Source organism: Camellia sinensis, chromosome 4, assembly GCF_055761805.1.
Source record: "Camellia sinensis isolate YWXY chromosome 4, ASM5576180v1, whole genome shotgun sequence".
NCBI lineage: Eukaryota > Viridiplantae > Streptophyta > Magnoliopsida > Ericales > Theaceae > Camellia > Camellia sinensis.
The window spans coordinates 62,572,486-62,588,057 of NC_138964.1; the positions used below are offsets into that span (position 1 = coordinate 62,572,486).

The 15,572-nt window shown below is 40.3% G+C and overlaps 1 long non-coding RNA gene across 2 annotated transcripts; it reads left to right on the forward strand.

Annotated features, from left to right (window-relative positions):
• The first annotated feature begins 521 nt into the window (after positions 1-521).
• On the forward strand, positions 522-13,306 carry LOC114317205 (uncharacterized). 2 transcript variants are annotated; one of them, XR_014365635.1, is made up of 3 exons: positions 522-765; positions 11,000-11,073; positions 12,571-13,306. It is a non-coding gene; the product is annotated as an uncharacterized LOC114317205 (long non-coding RNA). The 2 variants fall into 2 exon arrangements; XR_014365636.1 differs by lacking the exon at positions 522-765 and adding an exon at positions 8,521-8,555.
• Positions 13,307-15,572: the final 2,266 nt, after the last annotated feature.

Below are 15,572 nucleotides of genomic sequence, written 5' to 3' on the forward strand. Positions count from 1 at the left end.
TTATATTTTTTTTGAATTTAGTGATTTTTTTTAGGAAATTTAAAAATATTTTCCTTCTAAGTATATGTAAATTATTTTAATTTAAAAAGTAAAAAAAAAATTATATAAAAACTTATGCCACACTCCCTCTCATTCTCTAGAGAAATTATATTTTAATTATAAATGATAATAAAAAAATTCTAGATGTTTTTAAATATTTATAAATTTCTAATAGATATGAGATTTTTTTTCCCAATAAACTAGATATTCTATTTATAATCTAGAAATTTTTAATATAAAAATAATTTATAAACTTATACTTAAATCTTTTTGTCTAAGATTTTCTACTCCAAATTATTTATTTATTTATTAATATTGTTATAATTACACATTCTTTGCATCCCGGATTTTTTATTTATTAATATTGTCATTTTTTTAACAAATTTATTACCAATCGGTTTTAAAATAACAATTTTTTTTATCAGAGTTTTAACAATTTATAGCTTACACATTTTTTCCATTCTTGTATATACGTCTCTCTCTCTCTCTCTCTCTCTCTCTCAATCGACATCTCACACAAACACACGAGCACCACCACTGACCACCACTAGCCATTGCCCCTACGATGATGTTAGTTACACGAGTACCAATCGATTGATTCCAAGCCACAATGTTGTTAGTTACACGAGCACCAATCGATTGATTCTGAGCTTGGCATTTGATTCTAATTTCAAGCTTGGAGTTCGATTCTAATTCTGAGCCCCTTCCACGAATTTGATTTTCTTTGTGAGTTTCTAACTTATTCAGTTTCCATTTGATTAATTTGGTATATATTGTTGCTTGCATATCTATTTTTTTCGCTGTAACACCCTCAAAATAACAACATTAAACCCATCAGATAAGACATGCATTTACATATAAACTAACCACATTCCTTTATTCCTTAGAGTTCCATTACATAAGTATTACATGTTAACATCATAACAAAATGCCCTACGGGCTTACAGCTTTCCAAGTTAACACTTGGTTACAACAAAAGAGTAAATTGATAACATGCTTATGTGATTATGTGGGTATGGGATTTAATTTCTAGGATGTTGATTGGATCCTTGAGTTTCTGGGAGTCTTGTTGGAAAGGCACTTGATCAATGCTGTTTCTAACCGGAACTCTAGTAACGTCTCGGGACTATCATTATCCGGAAATGAAATTCGTAAGTGCTTATGTGTTTATGTGTTTATGTGGAGTGAATTACAATCGTCCATGCATTAGGACGTGAGTGTTTAGTTTCGGCACATTTGTGAATGTGCTAACGTTCTGTGTTGCCTTTATTAGGATGTCAGGACGAGGAAGAGGAGCTAGGCGTGGTAGACCTGCGAGGCAGGAAGTACCGTTACCGGGTGAGATTCCGGCAGTGCAAGAGGGAGTTGGGCAGGCCAATGTGGCCGAGCCAGTGGGTCAGCAGGCCATGGGTGCCTTGGCCAGAGAGATAGCAGGAGCTTTGGGTATTCTTAGAGTTGGGAATCAGGTAGCTGAGACAGGGCCTTCTTTCTTGAAGAGGGAGTTTTTCCGGTCTAATCCGGATGAGTTTGTCGGGGATCCGAAGGAGCCACTGAAGGCTGATGAGTGGTTAGAGCAAATGAGTAAGACGTTCGAGATGCTTGGCATCGAGGACGGAGCACTGAAAGTGACCTTGGCATCCTTCCAGCTGAAGGGAGATGCGGGTCAATGGTGGAAGTACGAGAAGTCTCGTGTTGGTGGTACTTGGGAGGCATTTGTGAATGCTTTTCAGGAGAGGTTTTTGTCTGCAGCAGCTAGGGAGAAGCTGAGGGATCAGTTTAGCCGGCTTAATCAACAGGGCTTGTCAGTGGCCGAGTTTGAGGCTACTTTTACCAGTCTGTCCAGGTTTGCACCTGAACTGGTGGCGTCTGAGGAACGTCGTTGCTATGAGTTTGAGCGGAAGTTGAGGCGGGGCCTCAAGTTGAGAGTTGGTGGGTCTTATATCCGAGAGTATAGGCACCTGGTAGATGCTGCAGCTCATATGGAGCTCATGATGTAGGAGGAGGATGAGGGGCAGAGAGGCTCCAAGAGGAGCCAGGATAGTCAGAGTGATGGCAGGAGGCAGAGGGGTTCTAACCCTCAGCAGTCGCAGGGTGGTGTTGCTAGGTCGACCTTCCCAGTGCCGAGTGCAGGCTCCGGGAGAGGTGGTCAGGGGGAATTTACTTGTTACAAGTGTGGCCAGCTGGGTCACAAGGTTTCTGTTTGCCCGCAGAAGGGTGGGGGTCAGAAAGCTGCTTCTTCTTCAGCTAGACCGCAGAGTCAGAGTTTGGGCAGGGGGCAGCCCTTGACTTGTTATCAGTGTGGACAGCCTGGGCACCTGAAGAGGTTTTGCCCACAGTTGAGTGCCACTTCGGGAGCGTCTGGTTCTAGGCAGACGCAAGGTTTTCAGCCATCTCAGTCTGTGCAGGCCTCGAGGGCCAATCCGGGAGCTTCGTCGTCCCAGTCTGTGCAGCAGTCTTTTGCTCCGAGAGGTGAGCAGGTAGACCAGGGGCCTACGGGGCGCGTGTATGCTGTTACCGCGCAGGATTTAGTACCGGCTCATCAGTAGTGAGAGGTACTTTTCTGTTTTGCAACTCGGTTGCTAGTGTGTTGATAGACACGGGTGCATCTCATTCTTTTGTATCTGCTGCATTTGCATCGGTTTTGGAATTGGAGTTAGCACAGTTAGCATCTCCTATTTGTGTGGTATCGCCTTTGGGTGGTGAGTTGATCCTGAAACAGGGTGTTAGAGGATGTGATATAGAGGTCGCCGATTATAGGCTTCCTTTTCCGTTTGTTGTCATGCCCATGAAGGGTTTTGATGTTATTTTGGGTATGGACTGGTTATCGTCATACCGGGCTGTTATTGATTGCTACCGCCAGAGGGTCACGTTATGTACCTTGAGCGGGGAGTGGTTCCATTTCTTGGGAGACCGGGTTGGTAGTGTTTTGCCACCGGGGTATGATTCGCGAGGGCGAAGTGAACTTAGTAGTCTACTTGCTAGCTTTGAGAGTGGTGAGAGTGGTGAGACCCAGGTTATATTGCCGAGGGTGGTTTGTGAGTATTCGGATGTCTTTCCCGAAGATCTTGTTAGTTTGCCACCTCACCGAGAGATAGAGTTCTCTTTTGATTTAGTGCCTGGTACGGCGCCGATTTCTATGGCACCTTACCGTTTTGCTCCAGCAGAGTTGGTTGCTAGATAAGGGTTTTGTTCGCCCTAGTGTTTCGCCGTTGGGGGCACCGGCCCTCTTTGTTAAAAAGAAAGATGGTGCCTTGAGATTGTGTATTGACTATCGGAAGTTGAATCGGGCTACGGTTAAGAATAAGTATCCTATGCCCCGTATAGATGATTTGTTTGACCAGTTGAAGGGTTCCCGTTGTTTCTCTAAGATAGACTTGAGATCGGGTTACCACCAGTTGAGGGTCAGGGAAGAGGATATTCCGAAGACGGCATTCCGTACGCGGTATGGCCATTATGAGTTTCTGGTGATGCCATTTGGGCTTACCAATGCACCGGAAGTCTTTATGGACTTGATGAACCGGATTTTCCGGGAGTTCTTAGACCAATTTGTGGTCGTCTTCGTGGACGACATCCTTATCTATTCACCTTCAGAGGAGGAGCACGAGGCACACTTGAGAGTGGTGCTTGAGTTGCTTAGAGCCCATAGGCTGTATGCCAAGTTTGGGAAGTGTGAGTTCTGGCTGAGGGAAGTCAAATTCTTAGGCCACGTGGTATCCGGGGAAGGGGTGTCTGTTGATACATCCAAGGTTGAGGCAGTGCAAGATTGGGCACAGCCTAAGAGTGTGTTTGAGATCCGCAGTTTTCTGGGATTAGCTGGGTATTACCGTCGGTTTGTGAAAGATTTCTCTAGGTTAGCGTCACCGTTGACTAGACTGACTCGGAAGGGAGTCAAGTTTGTGTGGAGTGAAACTTGTGAAAAGTCGTTCCAAGAGTTGAAAGTTAGATTGACCACCGCTCCGGTGTTGATTATTTCGGAGAGAGGGTTGGGTTATGCGGTTTATTGTGATGCCTCACGAGAGGGTTTGGGTTGTGTGTTAATGCAAGAAGGGAAAGTGGTAGCTTATGGCTCATGTCAGTTGAAAATACACGAGAAGAATTACCCCACCCACGACCTAGAGTTAGCAGCAGTGATCTTTGCCTTGAAAATCTGGAGGCACTACCTTTATGGTGAGAAGTTCGAGGTGTTCTCGGACCACAAGAGTTTGTAGTATCTGTTTACACAGAGAGACTTGAATTTGAGGCAGAGGAGGTGGATGGAGTTCATCGAGGATTATGATTTTGAGTTGCACTATCATCCGGGGAAGGCCAATGTTGTGGCCGATGCCCTTAGTAGGAAATCTATTAGTGATGTAGCTTGTATAGCCATCCGGGAATGGGAGATGTTGGGAACGCTTGGCGAGTTTGATTTGCTACTGGGCGAATCTGTTGAGGCTGCGGCCTTGTTTTCTGTTGTTGCGCAGCCTACACTTGTGATTAGAGTGTTAGAGGCACAGAAAGGTGACCTTGAGGTAGAATCACTCCGAGAGAAGATCTCCAGTGGGAAAGTTGAGAAGGGTTTGACGGTGTATTCCGACCTGAGTGTGAGATACCGAGACCGTTTGTTTGTACCGGAGTCTTGCCGAGAGGAAGTACTCCGAGAGTTTCACCATTCGCGCCTTGCGGTGCATCCGGGAGGTACTAAGATGTATCAGGATTTGGGTCGCCAGTTTTGGTGGCGGGGTATGAAAAGAGATGTGGCTGTTTTCGTATCGAAATGCCTTACTTGCCAGCAAGTGAAGGCCGAGCATCAGAGGCCAGCGGGTTTGTTGCAACCCTTGCCTATTGCCCAGTGGAAGTGGGAGCATGTCACTATGGACTTCGTTGTAGGTCTTCCGAGGACTCAGCGGGGTAGTGATGCTATTTGGGTGGTTGTAGACCGGTTGACTAAGTCGGCGCACTTTATTCCTATGCGCGTGAGAGATTCGGTAGATCATCTTGCCGACTTGTATGTTCGGGACGTAGTGAGATTGCACGGGGTCCCAGTGACGATCGTCTAAGATAGAGATCCTCGTTTTACTGCTAGGTTGTGGCAGAGTTTGCAGAGTGCCTTGGGCACTAAGTTGACCTTTAGTACGACCTATCATCCTCAGACTGACGGGCAGTCCGAGCGTACTATTCAGATCCTCGAGGATATGCTTCGGGGTTGTGTCCTGGACTTCAGTGGGACGTGGGAGAGGCACTTGCCATTGGCAGAGTTTGCCTACAACAACAGTTTTCAGTCTAGCATCGGTATGGCACCGTTTGAGGCCTTGTATGGCCGACCGTGTAGGTCTCCAGTTTGTTGGGCCGAGGTGGGTGATGCACCTTTGTTGGGTCCGGAGTTGGTTAGGGAGACGACGGAGAAAGTTGAGCTTATCCGTAGGAGGCTTGTTACAGCCCAGAGTCGACAAAAGAGTTATGCCGACCGTAGGAGGAGGCCTTTGGCGTTTGAGGTGGGTGATCATGTCTTTCTGAAGATATCACCTAGGCGAGGTTTGATGAGGTTTGGGAAGAGTGGGAAGTTATCCCCTCGGTTTATTGGTCCTTTTGAGATCCTTGAGAGGATTGGCGAGGTTGCTTATCGGTTAGCCTTACCGCCGCAGTTGTCCGGAGTGCATGACGTGTTTCATGTGAGTATGCTTCGGAAGTATGAGCCAGATCCATCACATGTGTTGGATTGGACTGATTTAGAGGTAGATGAGGATGCCTCGTATGAGGAGAGACCGGTTCGGGTCTTGGATAGGCGGGATCAGGTCCTGCGTGGCAAGACCATTCCTTTGGTGAAAGTCTTGTGGAAACATCACGGAGTGGAGGAAGCCACTTGGGAACGTGAGTTGGAAGTTCGAGAGAAATATCCGGACTTGTTTGTTGATATGTGATCTTGTATTTAAATTTTACATTTTGTTGAACTTAAGAGCTTTTATATATGTCTTAAGTTGTGAAACATTGAAAATGTTTTGGTTTAGTGGAAGTATGTTTGGGAACTTGCCTCATATGGAAGTTGATTGTGACACTATATGTGTTGAATGTATTGTTGAAATTGGAAAATTAATGCATAATGTTGATGCATGTTGAAAGTACATATGTTGTTTACATATTGTGATATGTCTCTTGTTAAAGGGATGTGATGACCGGTAATGGGTCAAATTGTTGAATGTTCAAGTGTAACATTGTTTAAAATGAAGGAAAACTTGTTTTTGAAAACTTGTGCTTAATTTCAGGGGCGAAATTCTTTAAGGGGGGGGAGGTTATAGCGATCCCGGGTTTACCCTTGTTGTACAGTGATCCGGACATGTGTCCGTGGATGTTGGTAGTTGTTTATTATCGTGTTTGTATCCTCTTTACTTTGTATAATGAGTTATAGGGTGTGTTGGGCAGGTTTGTTACAGGTTGGTTGTGTTTGGGAGCCTAGTGTTGCTGCCCAGAATTTTGGACCTTCGCTCGAGCGAGGAGTTGGTCGCTCGAGCGAGAGTGGGGTTCGTGTTTGGTGGGTCGAGCCAGAGTGGCTCGCTCGAGCGAGCGGTTGCACCTGGTTCTGGACCTGAGAGCTGTCTTTCTTGGCTCAAGCGAGCTTCCTTCGCTCGAGCGGTCTGGGTTTTTCTTCGCTCGATCGAGAACTTCTTGGCTCGAGCGACAGTTTTCTGTGTCTGGTCGCTCGAGCGACCAAGTCTTCGCTCGAGCGAGCGTGTTTTATATCAGCGGACAGTAGTGTCTTAAACATCACTTTTTCAGTTCCTTTCTTTGAGCAAAACCTAAATCCGACACCCTCTCTCTCTAAACTTGCACTCTCTCTAAGATTTGATCTCCCTAGGGTGTGAATCTAGCCTAGGGTCTTTGTTAAAAAGATAGAGGGTGTTGAGAGCTTCGATTTAATCTGAAAAAGTTTGGATTTGGAGCAAGTTGATCTTCGAGTCTTCATCTCCTTTTTGGCTTAGACTTCAAGGTAGGGATATCCTACTCCTCTCTATGGATTTTGTCTTTAAATTTTGGTATTTTGAGATGTTGGGCTTGGTTTGGTAATTTTGTGAAAGTTTGGGGCTTTTGTGCAATTTTACAAAAGTTGGGGTTTTAATTCATAATAAACCTAGATGCATGTTTGGCATAGAAAAATGGAATGATTGTTGAATCATTGATGAAAATGGGACCTAAGGGTTGAAATGTTAATTATGGGAATTGACCTAATTACATTGTTTAATTAATTGGGATAATTAATTAAGAAGAATGAAGAAATGAAATGTTGATTGAATATCCATTGTGCGTTTATTTTCTGTTTAGAAATAACTGCTTTGGGCTATCGGTGGAGGATAGTCGTGATTGTTGTAGACAATGCATGATGATTAGGTAAACTGAAACTAATCAATGAAATGTGTCATGGAACTTGACGGTTGATAGAATACATTAACTGTATGTATTGGGTGATTGTATATAGAACCAATGTGTTTATATACGTTATGTGTAGAGGAGGAGATATGGGATGTACTCCGCGGTTTAGGGGAAGATAGGGGATGTACCTCTAAACCGGTTAGTGTTGGGAGAAGATAGGGGATGAACTCCGCAGATACAGCTCATATGCTTGTCTAGAAGTGAAGATAGAGCTTATATGCTTATCTTTGTGATGTGTGGATATAGCTCATATGCTTATCTGTGGATATTGTGGTTATACATATCTGTTGAGAATGTGGATATAGCTTTTATGCTTATCTGAATGTGAGATATAGTTTTTATACATATCTGTGGAAATGATGATAGAGCTAGCATGCTTATCTGTTGAAAAAGGGAAAATGAAAGGTAACTTAGACTCATAAGTTGTATGACATAAATATGTGATTTATGTGGTTGTATCAGTGTTGGCCATCTATCAATTGCTAATATTTTAGTCATTGTTCATGGTTGGTTTAGTGTATTTCTACTGGGCTGTGGCTCACCCTATATGGGAATATCATTTTCAGGTGCAGGTAGCATGCCACCTCCAAGGACATAGCTGGGAGGCTAGTGGCGGACATACTTTTGTCGTTTAACTTTTGATGTATTACATGTAACTTCAAGCCAAGGGCTTAATGTGTATGAGTTAGTACTCTTTTGTTGTAACCAAGTGTTAACTTGGAAAGCTGTAAGCCCGTAGGGCATTTTGTTATGATGTTAACATGTAATACTTATGTAATGGAACTCTAAGGAATAAAGGAATGTGGTTAGTTTATATGTAAATGCATGTCTTATCTGATGGGTTTAATGTTGTTATTTTGAGGGCGTTACATCCGCTTTCTATTTAATTAATTCGGTGAGGCCTTGAATTGCATCCCTTATTCGATTAATTTAGTTTCTCCTCTCTCATCTCTATTTGATTTTGATTTGATTTCTAGAGTTTTGATTTTGATTTCTAGGGTTTTGATTTTGATTTGATTTCTATTCAATTAAGCTAATTTTTTCTCCATTGCAATTTCATTTCAACTTTATAATCTCAAGCAGCAACGATTTATAGAGAGATGGGAGCTTATGAGGTATTTTGAATTGCTAGCTTGTCAATGAAAATTTCTATTGATTTGGTTATGTAACATGTTTTGATGGTTTGAATGTCTCTATTCTTACAGAAATTGTTTCAAATTGCTAGTTGAATTTTGCTTTGTTCTGAATTTTGATGGAGATATTAGTTTCTTAGTTAGTATTATTAAATTTAACTTGCAAGAAAGATATACTTGAAGTAGGCACAGAGATTAGTGTAAATTTTATAAAATTCATGTTTATTAGCTAACTTTGGATAATTATTGATTATTAATAAGGTTTATGAATTTTGGAGAAATTGATTTAGTTACCTTGCTTAGTATGAAAAATGGACTTGTTAAAAAGATGGTTTGACTTGGAGTTGTTTTGGTATTTAAAATGTTTTTTTTTGGTTATTTTTTATTACTAATTTTACTAGGTTAAGGATTTAATGTGATATTTTTGTACCTTGAGTTTATACTTTTATTATTTCAATTTTTTGGTGACTTTTGGTGTAAAAAGGAAAAAAATGGTGCATTTTAGGTCATTAGGAGCAAAGTCAATATTTTGGGTAAAAATGAACTAATGGTTGATTTTAGCACGTAGGATTAATTTAATGAAGTTAATATGAGTAAAATGGAAAAATTGGACCCTTAGGGAGAAAATGGTAATTTTGATCTATAAAGACAAAGTGTGATTTTTAACTTAGAGATTATTCTATATTATTAACCATAAGAGCATTTTGGTAAAATGGTTGTAAAGGAGAATTTGGTGAAATTGATTTCGAATTGTTGGCGTATGGTTTGCTCACCCCTTATCTTATAGGTGCTAATGCCGAGTAGACTATTTTTGTTGTTGACTTGTTGAGCATGTTAGTATAGACCATAAGATAATTGGGCCTATGTGCCTTATTTATTTCAGATATATCCTGTTGTAAATTATTTTATGGTCTGTAAAGTAAGTGTTGTATTTTATTCTTTTGTATTATGATGTATTTACTTTCATTTACTTAGGGTTGTGTTCCATGTGAGGTTGAGTGTTGTACTTGAGAGAATTTCAGTGTTGTTAAACTTAAGGTGAGATTTTGGTAAAAACTAATAACTTGGACATGTTTTTCAATGCAAGTCATTTCCACTAGAAATTCATTTCTTTTGTCATTTTAAGTCAAGGTTTCAATAATAACAGAAAATAGGGTACATTTTCAAGTTTAATAAGATATTGGTCTCCGAATGCGTTTTACAAGGTAAGTCAAATTTTGATAACTTAATGAGAATTGGTTAAGGAACATGATTTTGAGAATGAACTAAGTAATAAAAGGTTCATGCTTAGGTTAATTACTTTTTGCCTAATTAATCTTTGAAAATTGGGTGCTCTGGTTTTGATAACATGTTACACGGTCTTGGATAGAACTCAACCCCAAAAACCATCTATTAAGGTGAGGGTTCCATTATGCTTTTATACGGCACATTACTTTAGTACCTATGCAATGTGGAACTTCACTTCACATCCCCGATATATCATAATATGTCAAAGACATATAGGAGATTCCAAAAAAAATAAAAATAAAGATTCAAATGTGTGTTTTGACATGTTGGACACTTGTCCAGAACTTGTCCATATGCTAGAAGTCTGGGAAACTAATACTTGGGAAGAAGAGAGCGTGTTAGTGCTTCATAGGTTGACAAAGTAAGGAAGTGTCAAGCACATCACTTTTACTAAGAACAACATGATCCCCTCTATATAGTTGACTATAATGCGATCTGCTGTCCTTGACAAAATTGAGGGTATGGTTCACTTTGGCTGGCCTAGAACTCTACTCACCAAACCAAGAAACCTAGAAGTTCCCATTGGTTCATAGCATGACATTGAGGTGCAAAGCCTAGGCATGCCGAGCACTTTGGGTTGTTCGGGCTCCATTCTCAATCCTAGGAAGGTGCAAGTGTATTGGGGGTTGTGCTTAGCAGCACTATGAAAGAATGGCCAAGGTTAGGAAACATTTTGCCTCGCCACATCACTTATGCTCCTTATGATTGAAGACCATGGTTAAAGTTATTATTATGCCTTGATATTCCTATAGAGCAGGTAGGCATATAGGAGATTGACACGTGTCATAATTTCATTGTACCCCATAGATTTGGAGCACCTTACATAACTAAAGATATAAGATACATTATAACGCTTAAGTATGTTGTCATGAAAATGTTAACCACTGATATACAAAAATATTTGTAATAAATCACAAGGTGTTGTTTGTTCCTTGAAAAATCTATGAGATGAGTATTGTGTAGAATAATTGGTAATTCATTTGGGTCCCTAGAATTTTTGAAGAACTTTGTCTTATTCTTCTTTTTAGATATAGTTTATCTACTCTTCATGTCTTTAATTGTTGGAATTATGTGGTAGCTATATGCATAATGAAGTGTTTTTATGGTTTTTCAAGTGAATAAAGTTGGTTCTGTTACAGAAAGCATTGAAGCTATGAAAATATCTAAACGTGCTGGTTTTTCAATTGCAAACCTTCCAACTGGTTTAAATACGGTAAGTTATGCTCTTTTTAGAAGTCTCAATTGTTATGATATGGTAATTGGTTTAGAGACGTCTTAACCTCTTAAATTAATATCTTTATGTATGATGGATGGAATAATTATTGAAAGAGGAAAGCAAGAAATGGTAAAAACCATGATAACACAATAGACAATGGTAGAAAGAATAAAAATAATACCCATCAACACACATTGGACAAAACCATTTGAATTGTTTGTTGAACAAGCGATAGGACTTGAATGCCTAATTTCTTAAACTACCACCCTTTCTTTGGACCATCTCGCATTTTTAACATGCTACAAGTATGGAAATTGGTTTAGTGCACAAAGCTTACGCTTACAATTCTTGAGGAAAGATAATTAATTGACCTCTCTCTGGATTTCAATTGTCCACAAGGACTTTGTGGGTTCCCTATGAATGTTTGTTTGAGTGGGACAATACCAATTAGGATGATGCTTTTGATGATTCAACTTAATCATGATGAGTTTCTGAATTGTGGTAGTTAATGTAAACTTGTGATCAAGTAAAAAACTAAATAATTATTCAATGACTTATTTATTTGGTATATTAATGTTGAAGTTGCTTTTGTAATATGGAGGTTTATTTTTATGATAGCAAATAAGAACAACATCCTGTCTTTTCTATTCATTCCCGAAGTTCTCATGTTTTTAACTTGTGCTTAGTGATGTGGATAGATAAATCTAGATGATGCCTAAATGCTAAAGAATCATTTCATGATACGAAATATTATACCAAATACTGTGGTATCATTCAATTTCAGGTTATATGATATTCATCGTATTTATTTGACAGTTTCTGAGTTTAAGCTAGCACATCTATAAAGGAAATATGAGAGATGAAATGTGCTTTTCCCTATGCCTTCTTATGCAAGAAGCTGATTTTCAGGCTTTTCTTTATGGTTTTAGTATGTTTGACTACCAGACAATATCTAAAATCAGAAAATATGTCCATAAAATTATTCAGAGTATTGATGTGTGCTCTTGATTCCATTCTATATAATATTCCTTCATTTCATGCTTGTTACTTCTCTTCCATTGATTTCCACAAGCCAGTTGCATTCCTTTTCTTTCTTTGAAGTTTTCATTTGAATATCAATAACTCTGTCTAACTTCCATAGTGAAAAGTTTAGAGTTTATGCAGCACAAAGGATATGTCTGACTTCCTTATTTTATTGTCAAACTGCGTATAAAAATTAGAGTTAAAACATAATAATTTTCACTTCTTAAAAGAAAATTGATTGTTGACAATATTAAACAAATGTCTATAAGAAGTAGAGGACATCTTGGATATTATAAAGCCTTAATCATTTATATGGCCATTTAATTCCAAGAAATATAGTCTTTGTAAAACACTGCATGCTGGTATGATACCTAGCTTATATGTTATTGTCATGTTGTATTTTGGCATTGTTAATGTTCTAATATGGGATGAATGTTATGCAGTATACTTATATACTCTTAATTTTTGTAGGATCAAAGTAATGGCGTGTCGAGCTTAAACAATGTCAAATGCAAGTTGTTGCATTGGGAGGGAACAAACTTGGTGGTTGCAGAAGGCCAAATTGCATCAAGGGATCCCAAGTCAAAGGCACATCATGTGACCTTTGGACCTTTGTGTTGGAAAGTATGGATGAACCATGTAACAGTCAACGTGCCGTTGTTTCGTTCTACTCATGAAATGTGTGATCTTCAAGATGTAATAGGAACTACAGTTGCATGGTGTAGACACGCCCTCGGGCCTTATGCTACAGTTCGGACTCAATTGGTGTCACGGTCCTGTATCTAATCTCGCAGAGTGCAATGCAAGACTGATGAATCATCAAAGAGTCTAGATCTGGCAAATCGTTTTTGAAAACAGATTTTTTTGAAAGAAGTGCCAAACATGGACTGCTTTGCCAGATACAGAGTCGCCACCTAAATATTTTTTATGGGGAATTTAGGAAACCCTGACTCGGTGCCAAAGGCCACATGTCCGTCATCACCAAAGTTGCCTCGGCTCGGGAGCTTGGGTATGATTGGGGAAGGTCAGCTATGAGCACCCCCTCTCGCCCGATCCGAAGATCGGCCTCTACTAACCATGATATCCGTTTTTGAAAACGTTATGTGTTCTGATTCCGGTTATTAGCCTAGAATTACTATGTTATGCGCACAGCAAACAAGTATACACCAAATCGCCTAAATTAGAACAAAACATTTCATGCTTGTTTTGAAAATGGTTTGCTACTCGTAAATAGGCTAAAATGCAGGTTTTGCCACCCTCAAGTGGGTTTTAGAAAAGATGGTTTTGCTACTATCTAGTAGGCTTAAAACTCATAGTTTTAATGCATTATTCCAATTTAGGTAATTCGACCTCCACCCACAGGCACTCAAGCAGTTATATCACATAAGCAGCTAGCCTCATGGTAATCATGCTATTATGGCAACACTCACACGCATGCGGTATGCTAAAGCGTAAATGCTTACCTAGTACTCCGAGCCAAAACAAAAGCTAGTTAGTAATCAATGCATGATCCTAGCTCATGTTAAGATGGCTAATGCAATACATGCAAGATGCAACTACAATAGGCTCGGCTATTCTAAGATGGAATGTGATGATGCTACAACTAACATGTATTCAGCTTTGGAATTGAAATAAAAATGCAGTTAGTATGATGCGCCGAGCCCGGTGCATGTAAGACAAATGTATGGATGCACGCATGCTATCATACTGTATGCTAATTGAAACATGCCCTAGGCTAACCATCGAAAGCTAGTAAATAAAAGGGAAGAAAGACGTGGGGTTGGGAGACATACACACACTCACGCACGCTTATTATACAATTGCCCTCGCTCGGAGGGTCCGAATAAATATTACAAACCACCTAATTAATTAAATCTCAAGCTAAATAATTAATTACAAAAATTTCTAATTAATTAACAAATTAAATGCAGAAGAAAGGTGGCCGCAGCCCTGCCTCAAGGTGCGCGGACAATGCATGCTTGACTCATCTCGCCCGGAAACTCGTTGCCATAGCACTGTTGCCTCTGGTTGCACTGCCCTGCTCCTCTGAAAATTCGCACAAGCCCCAAGGATGCTTATATGGACATTGGGAAGCATCACTGACCGAGTGGGGACATCATTGGCCAAAGGGGATGGTCACCGGCCACAGATCAAGCTTATCGGCCACAAATTATTGGTCGGTCGGCACTCCTGGTAGCCGACCGGCCAAAATTTCCTGCAGAACCTGCAGTTGACAGCAGCAGAGGGCAAGCAGTGTATGACATGGCATTTTTTTGAGCAAATGTGAGCATGGACACACTCCCTATCATGCAAGGGACTCAAGGGAGCATGACCCTCGACCCTCGGGCCATCAATTGCGCATTTTGACGCGTGATGGCCTAAGAGGCCAAGTTTGCAATTCAATGTGAATGAATGCAACAAAAGAGATGAGTGCCTACACCCTATCATATTGAAGTCAAGGGCATTGGCTACCGAGGGTTGAGATGTGTTTCGTCACTTGGAGTACAGACACTCCTCACCCCTCAAGTTTGGTTTGACACCCCAAACCAAACAATGCAATGTATGTATACAAACTTGGCTCAAAGATGCAACATGAGGCTAAGATGCAAAGCATGCCAAATGTGATGCAAGCTAAACATGAAAATGTACAATGCTAGGCATGTAAGATGCAATGCAATGCAATCAAACATGTAAGCTAAGACATGAAATGCAACTAGCTAATAATATGCAAGCATGCAAGTATGATACAATGCAAACATGAAACCAATGCAACATGATCATGCAATGGTGGACCTAAGACACAAAGGGCAGACCTCAACCCACTTTCAAAACAGTAACCAAAAATGCCAAAAAGGATGGATAAATGTTCATGCAAACATGCATACTAATAGGCCCAAAACAAGGAGCATTCTACTACAACTACCCCAAACACTCATGACATGCATCATGCAACCAAAAACAGAGTTTTAATGTACCAAAATAAGTCCCAAAACCCATTGTTATGGCAATTCAAAGCCTAAAACACATAGGCATGTACAGTGCTCATTTCAAGGCACAACAAAATAACTCCCCTAAAGCATGAAAGAGATGATGAGTGTATGCATACAAGCATGATTTATGGACTGAAACATGGTCCCTAATGATTCCAAATCATGAGAATAAGCTAGGCTAAGCATGCTAGAGACCCACATGCTCAAGGCTCACAAGCCAAAATGCAAACAGGCTACCCTAAACATGGCAAATATGACTAAAACAGCCCCCAACAGTCCTTGAGCATGGCAAAATAATGCTAAGACCTTCATGGAGTTAAGCTAGAGCATGCAAGAATCATGGCCTAAATGCATGGCTTACTTCTAGGCAAAATGGAGGAATGCAAGACAAGTATACTATGCATGTAAGGGACCACAAATCTGACCAAAAACAGAGGCAATAAGTGACCAAATAACATCCAAAAACTTCTGAAATGGGGCCAA